At 44.8% G+C, this 10,164-nt stretch overlaps 1 protein-coding gene across 5 annotated transcripts in view; it reads left to right on the top strand.

Moving 5' to 3' along the window:
- The first annotated feature begins 570 nt into the window (after nucleotides 1-570).
- The window catches only part of CGNL1 (cingulin like 1), a 156,274-nt gene continuing 146,680 nt past the window's right edge, over nucleotides 571-10,164 (top strand). For 2 of the 5 annotated variants that reach the window (XM_081293611.1, XM_081293607.1), the window contains exon 1: nucleotides 571-713. The gene's annotated coding sequence lies outside the window, so the exon portion shown is untranslated. Of the gene's footprint in view, nucleotides 714-1,674; nucleotides 1,720-5,707; nucleotides 5,796-10,164 lie in introns of all 5 variants that reach the window. The other 3 variants (XM_081293608.1, XM_081293610.1, XM_081293609.1) reach the window with 3 other exon arrangements.

The raw sequence follows: 10,164 nt of genomic DNA, 5'->3' as shown, positions 1-10,164 counted from the left end.
AGGCCGGCTTCTAATCCAGCCCTACTACATCAACTGGATGATCTTAGACAAGTCACTGTCTGCCTCCCTAAGGACAGGCGTTTAGAGTCAGTGACCGCCGCAATCTCATATCACTCTGCCCGTAACTAGACGTAGTAGGTGCCCAGTAAACACGTGCAGATTTGATGTGGCAGAAGAGCTGTACCTGACGTTTCTGATTAGTTGGGGAGAAAAGGGCTGAGCCGCAGGGTAAGGGGACACTGGGCTGAGTGGCCTGGGGGCCACGAAATAGGGAAGGCTTCCTGGAGAAGGGGAATTTGGAGAGGCCAGGCCGGGAGGAGGGAAATAGTCAGTGATGGCGGAGGGGAGTGGGAGGACATTCCGATCTGGGGAAGGCCAAGGACAAAGTGGTGCGGAAGAGGATAGTGAGGCTTGAAGCGGGCTGGAAGGAGGTGCTGGCGGCGCGCCCCGGGCCCAGAGCAGACAGGGTGGGGAGGTGCGCAAGGGCCCGCCCGGGAGAGGGCGTCGCACTGGCACCCCGGGCCAGCCGCACGTCCGGCGGCAGCTCAGGCGGGCCCGGGCGCCTAGCCGGCCCCTGCCCCTCCTCCGGGAGGGCGGGCGGGCGGCTGCGGGGCGGGGCGCGGTCTCGCTTGGCCTCCTGGCGGCGCCGCGGCCCTTGCACTCCGGCCGGGCTCTGGGGCTGCAACGGGAGCGGGACCCGGGAGGCGGCGGCGGTAAGTGATCTCGGAGCTGGGGCGGGTGGGTGTGCGCCGGGAGTTCGGCCCAGGGGCCCAAGTGCAGCTGGGACCCCGAGTGGCTCTGGCTCCACCAGGTGCGCTGCGCTCAGCCGGTGAGTCTGCGCTCAGAGCCGGGGTCTTGGGCTGGGAGGTGCGCTCCAGGAACCTTCGCCGCACCCTGCCCTGGAGACGTGCTGAACAGTTGGTGGCGATTCCTAGTGAACCCTCCTCGGGGCTCGGAGTGACAGCTGGGAGCCATCCACAGGGAGCACGTCAGTCCCTGTGATACCTTGTCGTGCTTAATTGCTCGGCGGGCTGGTCCAGACCATCCTTTGAAAAGAAAGGGCATGTGGCCGCCTCTGTTTCCCTGGCCTTCCGCACCGCTGCCCCGTCCAGGCAGGTCATCCTGAAATCCCCGGTCTCACTTAGAGCACATCTCCTAGCCTTCCGAGGACTTTTCCAAGTTGCATCACTGTTTGGCTTCTGGACAGGTGCTTGGCTGTCATGTTGAGTTAGTTACAAAGGATTTTTAAAAACTTTGTCTACTTACTACGTGTGTATCCCTTTGCCCCAAGTGCCCTGTAACGCCCCTTACCTGCTCAAAACACGTTGGAAGTTCTTTTGGAGGCTCTCAAACCGGGTTGCACATCTGCAGAGTTTTAAAAAGTTCTGATACTTTCGAACCACACTCAGATATCCTGATTCAGTTGTTTTGGGGTGCAGCCGGGACACTGGCATTTGAAAAAACCCTCAAGGTGATTCTGACCTGCAGCCCAGACTTGAGAGCTTCTGTTTTGGGAGGTGCTCCCACAAACCAACTTTTGAACCATTAAAGATCAGTCCTGATATAGAATTCATCTCAGGAACTCCGAGGCTTCCTAATCAACCATTCTACCTGAAGAGCCAGGTGGTGCCTTTTTAAAAAAAGTTTCCTTTGTTTCTACCTCTCTGTTTACAGTAAATACTGAATACTGCCACTGCCGGGACACTTTCTGCCTAGGAGGTAAGAGTGAGGCATTAAAGGAACTTACAAAGTCCTTGCAAAGATCAAGGTTATAATACAGGGTTTTCTTATTTGGGAAAAACAAGTGAGGAATCTGTCAGTTTTTGTATACCCCCAAACACACATGTAGAGATAATAGTTTTTGTTGTTGTTCTTCTGCATAAATGTGAAGAATTTTTCTTCAAGATGCAAAGCTAATGAGATCCTTAAGGTTTTGTGGTTGATAGTTGTGTCAATGTGTGTGCATTTGTGAGTTATTCTTATTCTGGATGTGTGATCAAGTCCTACAGATGTAACAATGTGTACATTTCTCAATAGAATAATATCTGATTAGGAAATTAGTGCCTTAAGTAGCATGGCATATCTAAGGTGACACCTTGGACACCTGTCAACTGACCTTAAAAATGATAGGAAAGTAGGACTAAGGAAAAATTGAACATATGTTTGTACTGATTGAAACATATGTTTGAGCATACATATGTTATTTAGAAAGTGTGTTCCAGTGTCCTTCTTATTAGCATGATAGTCTCTTGGGATCTCGGTTAATTTATTGGTGTATTTCAAGTTTGGTGTTTGTATTAGATTGTCACCCGGATGTTGCTGCCTGGCCACAAATCAGAGGATTTTATTTTATTTTTTTTCCCTTGGTGTTGGCCCAGTATATTGTATTTCTCTTAGCAGTGGTATGACATCCTTTCCAGAATGCCCTCCAGAGGCGGAGGAGTGTTTGTGTTAATTTCTAGCTCTAACACGAGTAAAAAAAAATTTAATTTTTTTTTAATTAAAAAAGTATACAGTTTTGCCCAATTGGTCTTTCTTTTTCCCTTACCTTCTACTACCATGCCCTTTCCTGTTGCTGTATTCAGTTGCTAAAAGTGTGACCACTGTGGGAGTCATTGTAATAGTCTTGGTCCTGGCTGGGGAGTGGGGGTTATATGGAGTGCATGGTCTTATAGGGTGGCCCTTGACCTGAATCCTCATCCTTGGGGGAGTAAGACCATATGGAAAGCATTTTCCTACTGTTGATTTTCTTTTCTTTCTCTCACGGGTAGATCAGGCAAACAAAATGAACCATGTTATTGAATGATTTGTTAACTTGTGAATCTCCTCTCAGTATGGGTGTGTGTGTGTGTGTGTGTGTGTGTGTTTGTGTGTGTGTGTGTGTGTATGTATTTGGGAAATCCTCTTAAACTCTTGGTGATACCACAAAGTTGCACCTGAATAGCAGTAGTTACACTGTGAATATACTTTCTCTCCTTTCAAAAGAAAAATGTTTATTGAAATGTGAACAGAATTATTGACACATTTCTCACTTTGGAGTAGCAATTTTAATATTGTGAAGAGGTTAGAAGGGAGTAAAGGAAGGTAAATATGAAAAAAGGGATTCTTTGTTCAGGGAAAGAGTAGATAGCATGTAGAAGAACTGATTTTTGTTGAGAATAGACAGCCATTTTTATTGATTTTCTTTAAGTTAATTTGCTTCTACTGATGGGGTAAGAGGTGGTTAATGAAATTTAATGTCCTCCTTAGCTCTTTCCCCTTGAAACCCATTAATCTAAAGAGATGCCTTGGACCTTTTAAAAAGCCTACCTATTTGTGCCTTTCTTTTTCTCCTCTGGTGCTGGTGCTAAAGGGCAGAGAAATGGCTGGGAGGTTGGCATCAGAGGAGAAACAAAGTTCAAGGGGAATTGAAAATTGGGTAATTTTCCCTGAATGACCAAGAGCTTACTTTATTCTGGCACATGACACTGCTATTATCATGAAACAAGTTATGACATTAAAACTCTGAACATGGAAAAGAAAAAAAAAATATGTGTGTGTGGTGCGGGGTGGGGGGGTGGGGAGGTGGGGTGGGGGGTGGGGGGGGAGAGGGGGAAGGTTGATGGGAGTAGCCTGGGTTGGGCGGCCTTCACCAGGGGAAGCTGGTGGGAGTTTTCTTGCAACACCGGTTACCTTCTTTCTCAATGCTCCCTCCTCCATCCCCCACACCAGTATTCCTTGGGCTTCATCTTAAATTCACAGGAGGGATTGTTGTCGTTTCATTTCTTTATTCACTCATTGAGCAAATACTTAAGAAGCCCCCACTGCTGGCAGAGCTGTCTGTCTTACCTGCTGAGAACTCTTGGTCAATGGGTGACAGTCCCTACCATAGTGAGCTGAGAGAGGGGGGCATGTGAACTCTGGGTTGCAGTTAAGATGGGCACAGAGACCTGCCAGGTACCATGGGGTACCTGGCTAGCTTTACCTGGGTAGATTCCTCTTGAGTTCATTGGCACAGAAGGCAAAAGACACACTTTTCTGGGGTTTAAATTAGAATTTATTTCACTGGGTCCCAACACCAAGTTTAAAACGACTGATTTGGGGTATTTTTCTGCCTGGAGGAGAGGGAAGAATGGGTCCCCTTCAGGCAGAGGAGGAGTGAAGAAAGAGAAGGCCAGATTCTGGCAGGTACTTTTGTTAGAGGAGTCTCATGAATAGGGGTCCTTCTGGGGTTGGGAAGCTTCTGGATCATGTGGCTGGATCCATTTTTGACACCCTGGTAACTGGTAAGGTAGACTTAGTAGTGGTTCTCTCCACATACAGCTGGTAGGAAGGCACAAAACATCTTCCTTTTTAGAGCAAGTATTTGGTTTGTGTCTGACTCTAGCCAGCGGGTGGACTTTTATTCTTCATGATACCATTGCCACTTTAACTTGGTTTCCCCGGACAGGCTGAAAACTGGGCTTCAGGCAGTTTTTCCCTTGGGAAGATTGTTTACAAATAGCCAACCATAGGGCGAATCATCCCATGGATATAAGAATAGTTATTATTTGTTTATACACTATCTTCCAAGTGCCAGGTCTCCTGTTCAGCATTTCTCTCCCTTTGCTCTGAACCCTCACATCTCTGAGACATAGGAGGCAGTGGCCTCCTTTCACAGATGAGGAAACTGAGGCCCAAAGAGTTGCTGGATTCTGTAGCAGCTCACAATGTTTGGACTGGCAGAGCTGAGGTTTGAGAGTGCTTAGATCTGCCTGAATACAAAGCTAAGTTCCTTAAGCAGATTGGATGAAGAAATTGTTTTCAGTGGTTGGTTTTTTAAAGTCGAAGTCTCCTTAGGGCTGGATTGATTTATTCTTTCTCTCTACTAGAAGAGGTAAACATTAGGCTAAATACTAACTGTAACCTTGTGATCCCAAGGGTAATTTTATGGAATCCTACTTTTCTAGGTGTTTTAAAGGACAGCAGAGTAGGCTGTTAGGAATGGGCCCCAAATCCTAGGATAGAGATTCCTTATCTCCTCATTCCTTGAAATTCTGCAGCCTTCTAAGTTCTGTAGATAATTGGTTGTTGGGTTAAGAGATTCAGAACAAAATTCACCTTTGGGCTTTTCTGGAGTACAATGAAGTTGTGCATGTCTACTTCCTGTTCCTGTGGTACTTATCACAAAAACAAAACTTGGCTGCATGATAATTACCTGGAGCCTTAAAATTGCAGGTAGTGAGAGGCCAAATGGTACTATCATTAGTGAAGATGAGTTTAAAACAGGTTCTTGAATGGGTGGTCTTTACTATGGTGAGCTCTTGCACAGTCTTTCAACCCCAGCAGGACTGACTCCAGGGAGCATGGCCAGGGACTCAGTGGAGGGTCACAGTGGAGTGAGAGTGCCCAGGTTCAGAGCAAGGGCATGTGTTATGAACATGGCCTATTTCTGCCAGCCTGACTGGAAGCTTCTTTGTGTACAGGGTGGTGTTTATTCCCTGCTGCCCAATCATAGGGATTTCTGCTTGCCTTAGGTAATGTATTCCATGGTTCAGGGCATTGCTTTGATTATTAGTAATCGTTCTCCTTTTTTCCTTGCCAGAGGATCTAGGCAGAATGACCATGATATTCTACTTCTGGCCTCAACAATTCCCTTGGTTTTGACCTCCGACTCCCTTGGTTTTCCTGTGCATTGTATTTTGTTGCATTTGAAACAGGCCCTCTGTTTTCCTTTGCAAATGTCAAGTCCAGCACAGGAAGAGGATCTGCTGTTACCATGAATACTCCTAGGAGTCCTGAGACTGAGCATGACTGCAGTTTGTCCCATTTTCTTGGTGAGAAAGTTGGCTGGGTGAGGCTGGGTGTCAAGTAATAAGTGGAAATTTGGGAATTCCAATTTAAGAGTGTTGGACTGGGCTCTTTTGACTTGATTACAAAGAAAAATGAAATGTCTCAGTTTTCAAAGTCATGAAGAAGTTCTAGTATATTCTATGAACTAATGTATGTCCTTCAACTTCATGTATTGATAGCTTTTTAAAAATGAGTTTCATTCTGCACCATTTTTGCCTATGGTGTTTTTTATCCTCCTTATTAAAAGCAGTGACTCATTTGGAATCACATGGCAGCAGCTGAAAAGTGGACTAGCCTCTCTCCTTGCCCTAGTCCAGTATCAAAAACTTGGAAAGTTTGCTCAGAGTAGTGATAAACCTGAAAGCTTTCTCAGAGTTGCAGAGGAACAGATAAAGAATTGAGGGAGAGATAAGAGAGGAGGATAGTTTGCAATGTGCCATTTATCCAACTTGAGATGTCTTTTGCTTGTGTTTTGGATTTGGGGTTTAAGAACTTTTGTCTAAAATGTGGCCTGATTTGGCCCAACTGTCCCTCCTGTCCTGGGCCACCTATAAACTTTGGGGAGAGGAAAGGTGGGGAGAGGAGTGGTGAGAGCAAGAGATTAGACCCAGACAGTAGCTGATTCTCTAGGACTGGCCTGTTCAAGGTATGATCACCTTTCCCTGCAGGCCTGAGTTCAGCTTCCTGCATGTGAGGCAGTGGGGTAGAGTAGGGAGGGGGAGCCCTGTCCTCCCCAGGAGATCAGTAATTCTCCCCACAGTACCAAATTCTCCTAGAGCTTTCACCCCCAGCTCTGTCCTGAGTGTTTACTATGGCCACTCTGTGAAACAGGTATTATGATACGTGTGTTTTACAGGTGAGGGAAACAAGGCCATGAGAAATTAAGCAACTTGTCAAAGTTGTGCCACTTTCTAGTGATGGGATGCAGCGTTGAAACTGGTTTCCAGCTCTGCGCTGTGCTCTTAACAGCTACTGCCTCTCCAGGCTGCAGGGGCTCCTCTCCATTCCCTCAACTCATCCTTCACTGGTGTCTTCAGCTGTTATTGACAGCTTGCATATACCTTTATCTCGGCAAATAGAACATTGTCAATGTCCTTTGTGTACATGTCTGAACTCCCACAAACCTGCAAACCTAAAAAAGGCAGGGATTTCTTCACTGATCTTGTATGCCTGGAGTCTAGGAGAAAATAAGTGTTCCATACGTCTTTGTGGAAGGAGGGGTGGAAGATAGCCTTTGAAAATTGAAATCCTGTATTTCATCTGTGTCTTTCTAGCACCTACAGCTTATTTATTTATTTATTTTTAAACAGAAGACACAAACAAACACTAAGAAGGGTAAGAGTATAGGGAGAGTGTTTCACAAAAATGATGAGAGAATTCTTGATAACAGTGTCTATTTTTAATATTTATTTTTTTAATTGTAGTTGGACACGATACATTTATTTTATTCATTTATTTTTATGTGATGCTGAGGATCAAACCCAGGGTCTTGCATGTGCAAGGCGAGTGCTCTACCGCTGAGCCACAACCCCAACCCATGTGTCTATATTTTTTTTTACAAAAATATTTTAAGGCATCAGCCAATGGTTTTTGTTTGTATTTGCTTAAAGCATTTATTGTTCCAAGACATTCCTACAACCAGCTAGTAGATTATTTTGTGAATAGAAGAGGCTTCAAGAATTACAGGCATCGTTGGGGGCTGCTCCTGCTATCAGACATATTTTCTTTGGTGTTAAAGACCAAATACTGATAGGGCTCCAGCCCACCATCCATTTTTCTAGGGCAAAGCACAGGTTAATGTTTTCATATGCAAGTCAGCAGCAAGACTTCCATCTTTCCTGCAGACCCTTGGTATCTATGGGGGAGTGGTTCCTGTGGGTACCAAAATCCACAAACACTCAAGTCCCTTATATAAAATGGCCCAGTATTGAGCTGCGGTTGTGGCTCCGTGGTAGAGTGCTTGCCTAGCATGTGTGAGGCACTGGATTCAATCTTCAGCACCACATAGAAAATGAATAAACAAAATTAAAAAATATATATGTATATATATATATATGCACAATATTTGTACATGTTTTAGTTAGCTTTTTTTGCTGCTGTGACCAAAAATACCTGATAAGAACAATTACAGGAGGAAAAGTTTATTTTGGAACTCACAGTTTCAGCGGTCTCAGTCCATAGATGGCTGACTCTATTCCTTGGAACTCAAGGTGAGGCAGAACATCATGGCAGAAGTGTGAGGCCGAGGGAAACAGTGGGGAACATGGTGTCAGGAAGCTGAGAGAGAGCTCTGTTAAATAAGGACAAAATATATATCCCAAAGGCATGCCCCTGGGGCTGGGGATATAGCTCAGTTGGTAGAGTGTTTGCCTCACAAGCACAAGGCCTTTGCTTCAATCCCCAGCACCAAAAAAAAAAAAAAAAAAAAAAAAAAAAAAAGGCATGTCCATATCCTCCAGCCATGCCCTACCTGCCTATGGTTACCACAAAGTTAATCCTTATCAGGGAATTAATTCACTGAATTTGGTTTAGGCTCCCATAACCAGGTCATTTCACTTCTAAACTTTCTTGCATTGTTTCATACATGAGCTTTTGGAGGGGTACCTTGTATTTAAACCATGACAGCATGTAACTACATATATTCTCCTGTGTACTTTAAATCATTTCCACACTACTTATAATACTCAAGGCAATGTAAATGCCAGTGTACAAATTGTTATACTGTATCCTTTAGGGAATGGCAAGAAGAAAGTCTCTACAGGTTCAGTACAGATTTGTTTAAAAACTTTTTCAATCCATAGTTGGTGGAGTCTGAGAATGTGATCCCACAGATGTTGAGGGCTGAGTGTAGTCTCATTCTTTTTTTGCACTGTGGGGAGAGCTTTAGGTCTCACCTGCTTGAATTGGAAGCCCTATTTGCCCATCACTAGGAATGTGGTTCTGGCAGATTGCTCTTTTATTTCAAATTTGTTTTCTCATCTGTCAAATTGGGATATACTACCTATCTCATGGAGTTGTTAGGGCCACATCTATTTAACACAGTATATTAGTTTTCAGATAGAGGTCCCCCTGGGGGACATTTGACAATATCTGGAAGTACTCTTGGTAGTCTTGATTGGGAGTGTTGGTGGCTTCTGGCTGTAGTGGGTAGAGTCACGGATGCTTCTACATATTCTACAGTTCTTAGGACAGTCCCCCACCATGGAGGAGTGGTCTTCAAAAGTCAAAAGTGCCAAGGTAGAAAAGCCCTACCTAGCAAGGTGGAACCTCAAACAGTGTTAGTACTTTTTTTCAAAGGGAGTTATTGGTTAGTGACTCAGATCCCTGCTTTCTTAAGTATGGTGGAAAGAATGGAATTTCACCTTTTATTGGTGCTTTTGGGTTGCCCTGCAGGTGCCCCTGAAATGGGAATAGCTACTTTACTCCCCATTAAGCCCTCCTTAACTTCATTTGTAATTGCTGGTACTATTTACATATAAATAACCATGCTAAAAGCAGTGAAACCCCAGCCCTTGCGGAAGACACCAGGTGGAATGGGGCCTGAGGCTGGCTACAAACTTTGAAAGCTTTTCTCCTTTGTAAAAGAGCAGGTCATCTTGTCACTCTCTTATCTCATCTTGTTCTAGGACTGAATAAAACAGCTCTACACACATGTAGGTGCTAGTAAGATTCTGAAGGCTTGCCTTTGTGTGTGTGTGTGTGTGTGTGTGTGTGTGTGTGTGTGTGTGTGTGTGTGCTGTACTGCTAAGTTTCCTGGCAACCCAAGGAATACCTCTTCAAGGTGTTTTCAGAGTTCATAGGTGATCACTCAGTTAAGACCACTACAAAATGATTAGGCCTCAGCGGTCAAAGAATATTTGTGTCTCAGGCAAGGGAAGCAGCCCCCATGGCAGCATGTGTGAGGCTGGAGGCAGCATTGACCAGGGTGGAGAGCTGGGGTCACCTAGCACTGTGCGACTCAGCTTCACCTGTGGCTTTCCCCGTATTTATCATGTGACCTGGAGCAAGCTACTTGACCTCTCCTGCCTCATTTTCTTCATTAATGGCAACAGTAACTCGACCTGAAGATTGGTACGAGGACTAAGCAACTTGTTCTGGGGAGGTTTGATCGCTGACCAAACACAGAGAAGCCCAAAGAAGTTTGACTCTTAGCTCAATAGAGTTGTTAGTAAAATAATATTTATTATATTTTTTGGCCGGTACAGTATGTATTGTTACTCAGGTGAGGAAGGGGTTGCTCCTGGTTTTGGAGTTCCTTGTTTTCTTGTTTGTTTGGGTTTTGTTGGTAAAATACACACAACATGAAATTTCCATTTTGACTAATTTAAAGAGTATAGTTCAGCAGCAGGAAGT

This window comes from Spermophilus citellus, assembly GCF_964194105.1.
Source record: "Spermophilus citellus genome assembly, chromosome: 4".
Taxonomy (NCBI): domain Eukaryota; kingdom Metazoa; phylum Chordata; class Mammalia; order Rodentia; family Sciuridae; genus Spermophilus; species Spermophilus citellus.
This window is presented reverse-complemented; position numbering and strand designations above follow the sequence as displayed.